General features: G+C 35.4%; 1 protein-coding gene and 1 pseudogene across 1 annotated transcript in view; one reads left to right on the forward strand and one right to left on the reverse strand.

Annotated features, from left to right (window-relative positions):
* Wnk3 (WNK lysine deficient protein kinase 3) overlaps positions 1-16429 on the reverse strand; it is a 167181-nt gene that overhangs the window by 21233 nt on the left and 129519 nt on the right. The window lies entirely within an intron of this gene.
* LOC124972557 (syntenin-1-like) lies at positions 3153-4107 on the forward strand (annotated as a pseudogene).

Consider the following 16429-nt stretch of genomic DNA (forward strand, 5'->3'; position numbering starts at 1 on the left):
ATCCCCAGTCCTGCAGGGGGAAAAAAAAAAGATGAGATGAAAGATCTCAGGAACAAATGAAGAGAGTAAATATAGGACATAAAAGATCATTTCACTAAAGAGATGGACACTCTAAGAAGAAACCAAATAAACCTCCAGGAAAGACATAATAAATCAACTAAAATTATACTTGAAAGGATCACCAAATGATTAGAATATATGGAAAACAGAATTTCAGACCTTGAAGACAGGGTATATGAAACTTGAATAATCAGTGTGTGCTACAGAATAAATAAATAAATGAATAAATAAATAAACAAATAAGTAAATAAATAAAAATACCATGAACGAAACATACGAGAACTCTGGGACAACACTGAGAACAAATATAAGAATCACTGTGAATAGAAGAGGGAATGGAGATACAGGATAATGGTATTCAGAACCTATGCAGTGATATAACAGACATTTTTCCAAGCCTCAATAACGAAATTAAAAGATTAAAAAGGTGCTATCACCACAGACATTTCTGCAAGCCAGAGAATCATTGGGAATATTTTTATATTTTATATTTCAATAAATTGGAAAACCTAGAAGATATTGACAAATTTCTAGATACATATGACCTACCAAAATTGAATTAAGAGGATATAGGAAACCTAAACAGACTAATAATAAGAAATGAGATTGAAGCAACAATTAAAAGCCTTCCAACAAACAAAAGTTTGAATTCTCAACTGAATTCTACCAGACCATTAATGAAGAAGTAATGCCCATACTCCTCAAATGATTCCATGAAACAGAAAAGGAACAAACACTTCCAAATTCATTCTAAGCAGCCAGTATCACCCTGATACCAAAAGCACATGAAGACACCTCAAAGAAAGTAAACTATAGACTAATATTCCAGATGAACACAGCTGCACAAATTCTTAATAAAATATTAGTTATCCAAATTTAAAAATGCACTAAGATGGCTGTACCACATGATCAGACTGGTTTTATCCCAGGGATACAAGGTTGATTCAACATATATAAATCAATAAGTATAATTCATCACATAAACAAAATCAAGCACAAAAATCACACAATCATTTCAAAAGTTGCAGAAATAGTCTCTGACAAAATCCAGGAACCATCCATGTTAAAAAGAGTTAAGAAACCAGGGATAGAAGGAACTAACCTCAATATTATTAAGGCTATATATGAAAACCTCAAAGCCAGCATCATATTGAAAAAAGAAAAATTGAAAGCATTTCTGCTGAAACAAGAAATAAAACAAGATGTCCATCTACTCTCACCAACCCTATGCAATATAGTTCTTGGAACTCTACCAAGAGCAATTAGGCAGGAGGAGGAAATTATAGGGATACAAATAACAAAAGAAGAAATCAAACTGTGTTTGCTTATACATGGTCCTATACTTAGAAGACCAAAAAACTCCACCAAAAGACTTCTAGATCTGATACACAAATTCAGTAAGGTTGTAGGATGCAAGATCAGCATATGAAAATCAATAGCTTTTCTATAATCCAGTATAAATCTGCTGAGAAAGAAGTCAAGAAAACTTTTTTGCTCACAAGAGCCTAAAGAAACCCCCATGGGGGGGATAACAGAATGAATCAAAAACTATTACCCTAGGTAAATGTATGATTACACAAATGGTATGCCTCTACTTCATGTACAAACAGATAAACAAGATGTATCCCATTTGGTTACAATAAAAATGAATTAAAAAAACCCACTGGAATCAATCTAAATAAGGAGGTGAAAGAACTACTCTACAATGAAAATTATAGAACATTATAGAAAAAAATGGAGAGGAACTTAGAAGATGGAAAGAACTCCAATGTTTATGGATAGGCAAAATTAATATTATCTAATTGACCATATTACCAAAAGTGATCCACAGATTCAATGAAATCCCCATCAAAATACTAGTGTCATTCTTCACAGAACTAGATAAAACAATCCTAAACTTAATTTGGAAGAATAAAAGACTCAGAATAGTCAAAGGAATCCTAAGCAATAAGAGTGACACTGAAGGCATCCATAATACTTGATCTCAAATTGTAATACAGAACTATACTAACAAAACAGCATGGTATGGGCATAAAAGCAGATAGGAAGACCAGTAGAATGGAATGGAAGACACAGAAACAAATCCCACACATACAGTTATCTGATTCTTGAAAAAAGTACCCAAAACATGCATGGAAGAAAAAGTAGTCTTTTTAACAAATGGTGCTGGGAAAACTGGATATCCATATGTAGAAGACTAAAACTAGACACCTTTCTCGTCCTGTACAAAACAATGCAACTACTAGAAGAAAACAGGGGTAGCACTCCAACATATTGGCAGAGGCACTAATTTCTTTAACAAGACCCCTACAGTTCAAGCAATAAAACTAAGAATCAATAAGTGAGATGGCATCAAATTAAAAAGCTTCTGTACAGCAAACAAAACAATTAAGAGCATGAAAAGAAAGCCTGCAGAATGGGAAAAAATCTTTGTCAGCTACTGCTCTGAAAGGGGAAGAATATTCAGAATAGCAAAGAATTCAAAAAATTTAACACCAGAGAATTAATAATCCAACAACCAAATGGGCAAAAGAACTAATTACACATTTTTTAAAAGAAAAATACAAATGATCAACATCCTTAGTCATCTGGAAAAGGTCAATCAAAACTATATTAACAAATCATCTCACTCCAGTTAGAATAGCAACCAGCAACAATACAAAGAACAATATTTGTTGGTAAGGATGGGGGAAAGGTACAGTTATACATTGTTGGTGGGACTGCAAATTAGTGTAACCACTTTGATAAGCAGTATGAGAGTCCTCAAAAGATTAGTCATGAAGAGTGATCGGAGGCAGCAGCGGTGGTTGTGAGCCGGTGGCTGTGAGCCAGTGCCTGTGTCCTAGAAAAATCCTACAAAAATATCTCTCTATCCATCTCTTGAAGATTTGAAGGTAGAAAAAGTAATTCAGGTTCAAACTGCCTTTTCTGCAAACCCTGCCAACCCAGCAATTTTGTCAGAAGCTTCTGCTCCATCTCTCAAGATGGAAATCTCTATCCTAAACTATATCCGGAGCTCTTCCAGTGCATAGGCCTGAGTTTAAATGATGAAGATATACATGCAAATATGGCCATGGTCCCTGGAGCACGAGTTCAGGGGTTGGTAGCAAGGCCTTCCAGTATGAATTATATGGTGGCTCCTGTAACTGGTAATGATGTTGGAATTTGGAGAGCAGAGATTAAGCAAGGGATTCGTGAAGTCATTTTGTGTAAGGATCAAGATGGAAAAATTGGGCTTAGGCTTAAATCTAGAGATAATGGTATTATTTGTTCAGCTAGTCCAGGCTAATTCTCCAGCCTCATTAGTTGGTCTGAGATTTGGGGACCAGGTGCTGCATATCAATGGTGAAAACTGTCCAGGTTGGAGCTCTGATAAATCACACAAGGTGCTCAAACAGGTTTTTGGAGAGAAGATTACTATGACCATTCATGACAGACCCTTTGAACGCACAATTGCCATGCACAAGGATAGTACTGGACATGTTGGTTTTATCTTTAAAAATGGAAAAATAACATCCATAGTGAAAGATGGTTTTGCAGCCAGAAATAGTCTTCTCACCGAACATAACATCTGTGAAATCAACGGGCAGAATGTCATTGGTTTGAAGGACTCTCAAATTGCAGACATACTGTCAACATCAGGGACTGGAGTTACCATCACAATCATGCCTGCTTTTATCTTTGAGCACATTGCTAAATGGATGGCACTGAGCATTATGAAAAGCCTGATGGATCACACCACTCCTGAGGTTTAAGTCATAGCACAGTGTAAACACAGCTGAACTTCTCCAATTTCCTTCTTCGGCAACTTCTGCGTTATGCACACGAAGCTTTCCTGGAGCCAGGGAACATATGCTACATGAGGACCTTTCTATACATCATGGCTGGGAACCTTACTGTTGCAACTGATACTTTCTTCAGATTTCAAGATAGTTGTAGCCTTATCCTGGTTTTACAGATGTGAAACTTTCAAAAGATTTACTGACTTTCCTAGAATAGTTTCTCTACTGGGAACCTGATGCTTTTATAAGCCATTGTGATTAGGATGACTGATAAAGGTTTGATTTTGTGTGAGAAGCAGTCACTTGTCTCCTAAGTAATGAATAGGGTGTTCATGTTACTTTTGTTGTCTGTTGTATTTACATTTTTAACATGTTACCATAGTACACTTAGGGTGATTGTCTTTGATAGTTTAAATTCTGTGTGTGTGTGTGTGTGTGTGTGTGTATGACACCAATTAAGTAACACTGATTTCATTCCATGTAAGCATTACAGTGTATGTAGGTTGCCAGAGATTGTAATGATTGTCATTAAATTTTAACTACCTTCACTTAATAATGCTTGAACTGTCGCCTTAACTGTGTTAAGTATCTAGAATAAAAGCCAAAATATAATTATTGCTGCCTTTCTAAAACCCAAAATGTAGTTGTATATTAAACTGAAATGTACACTAGCCCATAACAGTTTAATGGTACTTACTGAGCTATGGCATAGCTGCTTAGTTGTAGTTGAGATTTTCTAGTCATTTCATAATGGAAATTTCTTTCTTCTAAAATTTGCCAGTATCACTTTCTGAAAAACAAATCGCTATATATTTAATGTAAAAATTCTTATACTAAACAGGATAACCTTTGGACTCCTTTTTCATTTGTGGATTAAGTGAGATAATACTTAATTTTGGCATTTGAATCTTAATTTTGTGTAACTTAGCTACTTCAGAATGCTCTTAGAACGTTTTCCTGATAATTTGTTGTCCCCTGACTCCTCCTTGAAAACAAAATGGCAGTGACACTTTATCCTTTTTTCTTTTTGATTTATGCCTATCCTATTTTAATTAAATATGTATAAAGTTAAAAAAAAGATTAGTAATGGAACCACCATATGACCCAGTTGTCCCACTCCTTGGCATTCATCCCAAGGATCTATATTCAGTATATTATAGTAATACATGAATATTAATGTATATGGCAGCATAATCCATGATAGCCTAGCTATGAAACCAGCCTATATGTCCATCGACAGATGAATTCATAATGAAAATGTGATATACACAAGAAGTTTACTTGGCCATAAAGAAGAAATTATGTCATTTGTGGTAAGTGGAAGGAACTGGAGAACATGGTGCTAAGTGATATAAGTCAGACTCAGAGAATCAAGGGTCTAATATTTTCTCTCATATGGAAAGTAGAAAGGGAGGGAAAAGGAATATTTCCAAAAGGCAAGGCAGGGGGGACATCTCATGAAAATACAAGTAAGACCAATAGAGTAGAAGAAGGGGATAAAGAGGAAGAGAAGAAGGGAGGGCATGGGAAAGTACTAGGGAATGAAATCCATGAAACTGTGTTATGTATATATATGAATATACTACAATGAAATACATAGGTAATATGTATTAAATATGATAATTTAATATGATTAAATAATTATATAATTAAATATATAATTAAAGTAAAATAATAGAAGGGGGCTTGGTAAAGTATGACGTGGATCAGGGAGAGAGGAAGGTAGGTGAAATTACAGGAGAATGAAATTGATCAAATTATATTATGTGCATGTACAAATATGGCATAATTAATTCCAGTATTATGTATAATTATAATGAATCAATTAAAAACCCCACAAGGTTGGGGTTGTGGCTCAGTGGTAGAGCGTTTGCCTGGTATGTGTGAGGCACTAGGTTCGATTCTTAGCACCAACATCTAAAATATATTAAAAAGAAAAAAACAACCCTGAGAGAACTAAAAGGAAAAACATAGACAAGTATAGATGAGTCATCTCTAGTCTTTTATCAATAAACACAATGAGCAAGTATATAGAATTGGATAATATCACTAACACCTAGAACTAGAACTATCTGATAGTTATAGAATAATCTACTCAACAATAGTAGGACAGGTATTATTTTCAATTGCATGTGGAATACTCATCAAGATAGACCAAATACCATAAAACCAACCTTAACACAAAGTTTTAGTACAACAAATAAAGGTGAGTTTCAGAAAAAAAAAAGGGCACAACCTTAAATTGGTAAGAACTGAAACTGTTAAAAATATGTCCTCTATCATAATTAATAATAGTGAGATAATTTTCCAAGCATGTGAAAATTAAATAATCCATGGATCAAATAGTTCATGGATCAAAGAATAGTCTCAAGGAAATCAGAACTATTTGGAACTTAAATAATCAAACGCTAGGCAACTTGGGAAGGGTGGGTGAAGGAGGGTCAGAGGTAAGGTCGTTAATGTTTATAAGTGCAGCTGGATATGAGGAATAACCTCTACTGTTTTATAGGACAATAGGATAACTTTGGTTGATAAGTGAATTATTTCAAAATAGTTAGTAGGGAGGTTTTGAATGGTCTCAATGATATGATAAATGTCTGAGGTGATGATATGCCAATTACCTTGATCTGATCATTACATGTTGCATACATTTATTGAATTGTCATGCTGTACCCCATAAATATGTATGATTACATTGTGTCAATTTAAAATAATACAATTTTTAAAAATTTCATAGGTGTGATAGGTTCTCCTTTACCCTACCCGCACCAGAAAAAAATACTAAAGGAATGCTAGAAAACGAACAGTAAACTGTACTGTATGTGACTTTTAAAAAAGTCATTTAGCAAGTCAGGAATCTGAGAATGGAATGTAGATTTTGACCAAAGAATCTAATCATATTGCCAAAGTATGAAGTAACCTGAATTAGCAAGTCTTGGGAACAGGTGCTAAATGATTTAACTGTGGAAATGAATGGCACCTATAATACTAAAGGCAAAAAATCCCCAAATTTTTCATAGGCATTGTATTTTAGTTGATAAGGATGTTTATAACTGGGGGAGTTAACAATTTTCATAGTACTACACCTATATACTATAACTGAACAATTCAGTAAAGAGATAAAGGATGGTGGGGGACAAGTTTCTCTCTGCTGGACTAGGATGTTAAATAGATAGACAGGTAGAGAAGGGTAGAATGATCCATGTCATAATGGAGAACTGGAGATATCAATATGAATTGAAGTTTACTTTAATGTAGATATATAAGGTTATATACAGAAATATTCATAGATGTGGGTACATAAACATGTATATATTTAGGTGTATCTCTGTGATTCCTTATATGTCAGCTAAGAGGGCCTAGAATCAATGGTAGCTCAAGAACCCTAATACCATTCTCCTATGAAAGGAATTAGGGCTCCTTACAGAAATGACTGCTTCTAGGATTAGTGTAAGCAATACACAAGATGATCTACCACTGAGCTACACTCCTAGCCCTGTAAAATTTAAAATAAGATCTGGATCTGATGGTGCATGCCTGTAATCCCAGCAACTAGGAAGGCTAAGGCAGGAAGATCACAAGATCGAGGCCACACTCAGAATCTTAGTGAGACCTGCAGCAATTTAATGAAAACCCGACTTGAAATAAAATAAAAAATATTAAGGGCTGGGATGTAGTTCATTGGTAAAATGCCCCTGGGTTCAATCCCCAGAACCAAAGAAAGAAAAGAGAAAAAAATTTTAAAAGAGAAAATTAATAAAGGCAAAAACTATATTCTTGTCCACTGACTCAGGAGGATCACGAGTTCAAGACCAGCCTCAGCAACTGAGTGAGACTAAGTAACTTAGTAAGATGCTGTCTCAAATAAAAAAGGCTGGGGATCAAGCTCAATGGAAGTGCACCACTGGGTTCAATCCCCACTACCCAACCCCCTGCAAAAAAGACAAAAAGTATATCCTTGTAAAAATAGGAAAATGGATAAACCCCTATCAAAATTGATAAAGAAAAAAAGAGAGAAGGAAGATAAAATTATGAATATCAGGAATGAAAAGATGTTACTGTGAATTTGTCAGATACTATACCGATAATGAACAGTTCTAAATGCAAAAGCTCAACACAGATGAAATGGAACAAGTCCTCCCAAAGCACAAACTACCAAAGCTCACCACCATGAAATATAACTTAATGAATCCTATAACTACTATTAAAATTTTTAAACTTGCCCAACAGTTCAGGAGCCTGGGGCAAGAGAATGGGAAGTCCAAAGTCAGCCTCAGCAACTTAGCAAGCCCCTAAGCAAGTTAGCAAGCCCATATCTCAAAATAAAAAAATAAAAAAAGGCCTGAGGATGTGGTTCAGTGGTTGATCACCCCTGGGTTCAATCCCTAGTACCCACACACACAAAAATTTAAAGCTGTAGTTAAAACCTCCCAAAGAAGAAATTCTTCCAGATACTTACAAAGAAATAATAACAATTCAACCACACTGTTTATACAGCATAAATGGAGGGAGGAGATCTATTTCTACAAGTGCAGAGTAAGGGCCTAGGTGAACTTATTTGTCTTCTAAAATAATCAAAATATGGGCAAAAACAACCAAAACAAACCATAATAGATCTTTGATAATTATCCAAAGGCAGAGTATAAAATGAAAATTGTCTATGCAAAACAAACTACTGGTACCTGTGATATTTTAATCTGCGGCAATTGCCACTCCCTCTTTTTCCCCAGCAGAGTGTTGTGGTAGCCAAGAGCCAATAGCAATAAAGACACTGGAGAGACTAGACCTCTTTTTGAGCTCCCTTGAAAGAAACATACCCCAGATAACAACAATATTTTGCAGCAACTTGGAAAATCTCTATATTCAGGATGTGGGGGATATTTGATTTCATTCAAAGCTCAGCTCAGCTGGTAGTGGAGTAACACAATGGGGTGGAGAATAGAGGGCAATCTGCAGGGCATTGCTTAAATAAAATGAATACTGGGAATAACACAACTGCCTAAAGCTGTGATTTCAGTTGGCGCAAATAAGAACCTAGCTTTGTTGTGGTGGTAAATGTTTGAGAACCCAGCAACTCAGGACTGAGGCAGTAGAATCAGAAGTTCAATGCTAGTCTCAGTAATTTAATGAGACCCTCAGTAACTTAGAGAGACCCTTTCTCAAAAAAAAAAAAAGTGATGGGGAAGTATCTCACTAGTAGAGTGCCCCTGGAGTAAATGCCCCCTGCAGGGTTAGGACCAAAAATCTAGTCTAAACTGGTGGTGGTACAAGCCTGTAATTCCAGGGGCTCAGGAGACTGAAGCAGGAGGATCTAGAGTTCAAAGCCAGCCTCAGAAAAAGCAACTCAGTGAGACTCTGTCTATAAATAAAATACAAAATATGACTGGGGATATGGCTCAGTGGTGAGTGCCCATGAGTTCAATCCCCAGTACCAAAAAACACCTCAAACCAAAAAACAAACAAACAAAAACAATAACAACAATAATAACAGTCTAGAATTAAGAGGGAATTATGGTACCATCCATGGGAAAGTAAAAACTTCTGATATATTTCTGGGAATATAAAAGTCTTTCTCAGGAAAGAATCTTAGGAAGGAGAAAACCTTCCTAGTCTTAATTCTGGCTGACCCTGAGTTTCTAGACAAACTGAAAATAAAATCAAAGGTTGTCTTGTGAATTGCCTAATGTTCAAAATTGTGCTTTCCCCCTGAAATCTCCCAGAAAAGACATCCAAGGCACAGCATTTAATACAACCTTCTGACTAATTATTGGCTCACAGTTAAATGGTAATGAAACAGGTATGAACCTGTTTTAAGGAAACCAAGTTTAAAACTGCAGAAAAAGGAAAAGAAATTAGCAGGTAATTCAATGATCCTACACTTCACAGAATAAAGAATTAGTCCAAGAAAACTGCTAAACAAATATTTAACAAAGAAAAACCACAACAAAAACCAGCAACAACACTCCTTGAAAAGTTGGAGTTGAAAGTATAACATGTGAAATAAAAAATTCAGACTAGAAGACTTGGAAGATAAGAGTTCAGGCAACGAAGATAAATTATATAAATCTTATGGTATGGATGTGAAGTGTCCCCCAAAAGCTCACATGTGAGATAATGCAAGAAAGTTTCAAGGAGAAATGAATCAAAATAGAAAGGTAGATCAATGGTACAGAATAGAGGACACGGACACAAACCCAAATAAATACAATTTTCTCATACTAGACAAAGGTGCCAAAAATATGCAATGGAGAAAAGATAGCCTCTTCAACAAATGGTGCTGGGAGAATTGGAAATCCATATGCAACAGAATGACACTAAATCCATATCTCTCACCGTGCACGAAACTAAACTCAAAATGGATTAAGGACCTTGGAATCAGACCACAGACCCTGCAGATTATAGAAGAAAAAGTAGGTCCAGATCTTCAACATGTCGGCTTAGGACCAGAGTTCCTCAACAGGACTCCCATAGCACAAGAAATAAAAGCAAGAATCAATAACTGGGATAGATTCAAACTAAAAAGCTTTCTCTCAGCAAAGGAAACTATCAGCAATGCGAAGAAAGAGCCTACAGAGTGGGAGAAAATCTTTGCCAATCATACTTCAGATAGAGCACTAATCTCCAGAATCTATAAAGAACTCAAAAAACTCTACACCAAGAATGCAAATAACCCAATCGACAAATGGGCTAAGGAAATGAACAGACACTTCACAGAAAAAGATCTACAAGCAATCAACAAACATATGGAAAAATGTTCAACATCTCTAGTAATAAGAGAAATGCAAATCAAAACCACCCTAAGATTTCATCTCACCCCAATTAGAATGGCGATTATCAAGAATACAAGCAACAATAGGTGTTGGCGAGGATGTGGTGAAAAAGGAACACTCATACATTGCTGGTGGGGTTGCAAATTAGTGCAGCCACTCTGGAAAGCAGTGTGGAGATTCCTCAGAAAGCTTGGAATGGAAACACCATTTGACCCAGCTATCCCACTCCTTGGCCTTTACCCAAAGGACTTAAAATCAGCATACTACAGAGATACAGCCACATCATTGTTCATTGCTGCTCAATTCACCATAGCCAGATTGTGGAACCAACCTAGATGCCCTTCAGTTGATGAATGGATAAAGAAACTGTGGCATATATATACAATGGAATATTACTCCACAATGAAGAATGATAAAATTATGGCATTTGCAGGCAAATGGATGAAATTGGAGAATATCATGCTAAGTGAGATAAGCCAATCTCAAAAAACTAAAGGACGAATGATCTCACTGATAAGCGGATGAGGACATATAATGGGGGGTGGGAGGGGTTAGCATTAGGTTTAGGGTTAGGTTTAGGGTTAGGGATAAGGAGAGCGGTAAGAATGAAGGAAAGAAGGACTGTATAGAGGGAAAAGAGGGGTGGGAGGGGTGGGGGGGGAAGGAAAAAAAAATAAACATCATTGCCCTATGTAAAAAAAAAAAAAAAAACTTCTCTTAAATCAAAAAAAAAAGAAAGGTACACTCATACATTGCTGGTGGGGCTGCAAATTAGTGCAGCCACTCTGGAAAGCACTGTGGAGATTCCTTAGAAAACTTGGAATGGAACTACCATTTGACCCAGCTATCCCACTCCTTGGCCTATACCCAAAGGAGTTAAAATCAGCATACTACAGAGATACAGCCACATCAATGTTCAAAGCTGCTCAATTCACAATAGCCAGATTGTGGAACCAATCTAGATGTCCTTCAATTGATGAATGGATAAAGAAACTGTGGTATATATGTACAATGGAATATTACTCAGCCATAAAGAATGATAAAATTATGGCATTTGCAGGCAAATGGGTGAAATTGGAGAATATCATGCTAAGTGAGATAAGCCAATCTCAAAAAACCAAAGGACGAATGATCTCGCTGATAAGTGGATGATGACACATAATGGGGGGTGGGAGGGGTTAGTGTTAGGGTTAGAGTTGGGGTTAGGGAGGGGGGCAAGAATGGAGGAAGGAAGGACTGTATAGAGGGAAAAGAGGGTTGGGAGGGGTGGGGGGAAGGGAAGAAATAACAGAATGAATCAAACAACATTACCCTATGTAAATTTATGATTACACAAATGGTACGCCTTTACTCCATGTACAAACAGAGAAACAGCATGTATCCCATTTGTTTACAATAAAATAAAAGGAGAAATGATTGGGTTGTAGCCTTAACCTAATCAGTGAATTGCTCCCTGATGGGATTAACTCAGTGGTGACTTGAGGCAGGTGGAGTGTGGCTAGAGGAAGTGGTTCACTGGGGGCATGGCTTTGGGGTATATATTTTTTGAATCTGGAGAGTGGAGTTTCTCTCTCTCTCTCTCTCTGCTTCCCTCTGCCATGATGTCCTGCCTTGCCTTGAGCCCTAAGAAGTGGATCCTGGTGTCTATGGATTGAGACCTCTGAACCTGTGAGCCCTCAAATGAACTTTTACTTCTCTATAGTTGTTCTGGGTGGGTCCTTTTATTCACAGCAGTGAAAAAGCTGACTAAAACAGAAATCTTGAAAATAATGTTGATTATGGAGAAAAGATGTTAAGAGACCATGAACACAATTTTCAAGAAATATGGGATAACATTAAAAGGCCAATTCTAAGATTCATTCTAAGATTCATTGATTTATGACAGCTCTGAAGTACAAACTAAAGAAGTACACAATCTTTGCAATGAAAGAATATCAGAAAATTTCCCAAACCTCAAGAATGAAATGAAAAATCAAATACAAGAAGCATATAGGAATCCAAATACATGAAATCAGACCGATTCCAAGGCACATTATTATGAAAATGCCTAGCATTCAAAAAAGCTGCAAGAGAAAACAAATGTCATATTTATAGGTAAACCAATCTGGACCTCAGCTGATTTTTCAACCCAGACCCTAAAATTAGGAGGTCTTTGAATAACATATACGAAGTTCTGGAAGAAAATGGATGCCAATCAAGAATGCTATATTCATGGGCTGGGGTTGTAGCTCAGTGGTAGCATGCTCACCTAGCACATGGGAGGCCCTGGGATAATCCTCAGCACCACATTCAAAAATGTAAAATAAAGTTATTGTGTCCACCTACAACTAAATATATATATTTCATATATATTTTTCATTTATATATTTTACATGTATGTGAAAAATAAAAAAGAATGCTGTATCCAGAAAAACTAGACTTCACAACTGAAGATGAAATAAAAAGCTTCCATGATAAACAAAAGTTAAAAGAATTCACAACTAGAAAGCCTGCACTACCAAACATACTCAATAAAATATTTCATGGAGAAGAAATGGACAATAAAAATGAAAACCACCAAAGGGAGAAACTACACTAGATGAATACTGGAGAAAATGAAAATCTAATTTAACTTAAAAGCTAGAAATAAATAAAAATGACAGGAAATAAAAATCATCTCTTAATAATACTGAATGTAAGTGGTCTAATGTCATTCATTAAAATACATAGGCTGGTAGACTGTATTATAAAACAAGGTCCAACAACATGCTGTCTCCAAGAGACTCTCCACACAGGCTGAAGGTGAAAAGATGGTAAAAGTGTATCATTCACATGGATGAAATAAACAAGTAGGGGTTTCTATTCTCATATCAGATAAAGTAGTATTCAAGCCAAAAATAATCAGTAAAGACAAAGAATATCAATTCATACTGCTTAAGGAAATCATATGAAAATAAAATTGTAAATATTTATGCCCCCAAACAATGGAATATCTATTTACATCAAACAAACTCTTCTCAATATCAACCATCAAATAGACCACAACACAATAATACTGGATGACGTTAACACAACTCTCTCATCACTAGATAGATCTTCCAAACAATAAATTAATATGGAGGTTATAGAACTAAAAATACAATTAATAATTTAGACTCAAAAGACATATATAGAATATTTTATTCATCAATGACTAAATATACTTTCATAGCAGCACATAGAACGTATTCTAAAATATATCACGTCATAGGACACAAAGCGACTCTTACCAATACAAAAAAATAGAGACAATATTCTGCATTCTGTAAGACCATAATGGAATGAAATTAGAAATCTATAACATAAAAATATAAAATACTCTAACACCTGGAGACTAAAAAATTCACTATTCAATGATGAATGGGTAGCAGAAGAAACCAGAGGTGAAATTTTAAAAAATACTTAAATATGGATAGATATACAATATATCAAAACTTCTGGGCACTAAGAAGGTGGTCCTAAGAGGAAAGTTCATAGCATTGAGCTCGTACAATAAGAAGAATAGAAAGATACCAAATAAATAATCTAACATTACATATCAAGGCCCTAGAAAAAGAACAAATCAATACCAAAATCAATAGAAGGCAGGAAATAATTAAAATCAGAGCAGAAATCAATGCAATTGAGATTTAAAAATTTCAAAAGAAAAAGTTGATTCTATAAGAGAATAAACAAAATATATAAACCCTTAGCCAAGATAACCAAAAGAAAGAGAAAAATACTTAAATTGTTAAAATCCATGTTGAAAAAGGAAATATCACCAGACACAACTGAAAGAGGATAATCAAAAACTATTTAGAAAATGTGTACTCAAAAAGTCCAAGACCAAACTGGTTCTCAATCAAGTTCTATCAGACCTTTAAGAAGAAATAACATCAATCGTCCTCAAATTATTCCAAGAAATAGAAAAGGAGGGAACACTGTCAAACTCATTCTACAAAGCCAGTATCACAATGATACCAAAACCAGACAGACACATCAAGGAAAGAAAACTGCAGACCAATATTCTTGATGAACAGAGATGCATAAATTCTTAATAAAATATTGGCAAATCACATACCGAAACACATTAAATAGTGCACCATGATCAACTGGGTTTCATCACAGGAATGCAAGGTTGGTTCACCATATGGAAATCAACAAATGTAATTCATCACATAAATAGACTTAAACACAAGAACCACATGATTACTTCAATAGCAGCAGAAAAAGCATTTGACAAAATATAGTATCCATTCATGTTTAAAACACTAGAAAAAAATAGGGATAGAAGGAATATACCTCAACATAATAAAAGCTATATATGACAACCCAAGACCAATATCATTCTAACTGGAGAAAAACTGAAATCATTCCTTCTAAAAGGCAGGAACAAGACAGATATACCCAATCCTACCACTTCTACTCAGCATAGTCCTTGAAACTCTATCCTGAGCAATTAGGCAAAAGAATGAAATAAAAGGGATATGAACAGATAGCTCAAACTATCTGTTTGCCAAATGACATGATTCTGTATTTAGAAGACTCAAAAACCTCCATAAATGAATTCACCAAAGTAGTAGGATTCAAAATTAGCACCCAGGATTCAGTTACATTCCTATACTCCAATGATGAATCAGCTGAAAGAGATATTTGGAAAATCATCACATTCACAACAGCCTCAAAAAACAATAAAATACTTGAGAATCAAACTAACCAAAGTGGTGAAGGATAACTACAGTGAAAACTACAGATCACTAAAGAAAGAAATTGAGGAAGACTTTAGAAAATGGAAAGACCTCCAATGTTCTTGGATAAGCAGAATTAATATTGTCAAAATGGCCATACTTCCATGGGCTGGGGAGATAGCTCAGTTGGTAGAAGGCCCTGGGTTCGATCCCCAGCACTACAAAAAAAAAAAAAAAAAGCCATACTTCCAAAACCAATATAAAGATTCTATGCAATTCTCATGAAAATTCCAATCATGTTTTTCACAGAAAGAAAAAAAAAAAGTCATGAAATTCATTTGGAAAAATAAGGGGGCCCAGAATAGCCAAAGCAATCCTTAGCGAGAAAAGAAGCTCCTGGAGGCATTACAATACCAGACCTTAAATTATACTACAGAGCTACAGTAACAAAAATGGCATGGTATTGGCACCAAAACAGGCAAAAAAGACCAATGAAACAGAATAGAACACACAGAGACAAACCCACAAATATAATGTTACCTCACACTAGACAAAGTACCAAAAAATATGCACTGAAGAAAAGATAGCCTCTCAACAAATGGTGCTGGGAAAACTTGAAGTTCATATGCAGTATAATTAAATTCAATCCCTATCTCTCATCCTGTACAAAAGTCAACTCAAAGTAGATCAAAGAACTAGAAATTAGACCAGAAACCCTGTACCTCCTAGAATAAAATATAGGCCCAACAATCCAACATATTGGATTCCTAAAGTGCAAGAAGTAAAATCAAATATCAATAAGAGGGATGATATAAAATTAAAAAGCTTCATCATAGCAAAGGAAAAAAATCAAAAGCATGAAGAGAGAGCCTACAGAATGGGAGAAAATCTTTGCCTCCTGTACCCCAGGTAGGGCATTAATTTCCAGGATATATAAAGAACTCAAACATTTTATCACCAAAATACGAATAACCCAATCAATAAATGGGCAAAGGAACTGGACACTTCTCAAATGAAGAAATACAAATGGTCAGCAAATACATAAAAAGTGTTCAACACCTCTAAGTAATTACAGAAATGCAAATTAAAACTACACTGAGATTTCATCTCACTTCAGCAATAATGGCAATTA

The sequence above is a fragment of the Sciurus carolinensis genome, chromosome X (assembly GCF_902686445.1).
Source record: "Sciurus carolinensis chromosome X, mSciCar1.2, whole genome shotgun sequence".
Lineage (NCBI taxonomy): Eukaryota > Metazoa > Chordata > Mammalia > Rodentia > Sciuridae > Sciurus > Sciurus carolinensis.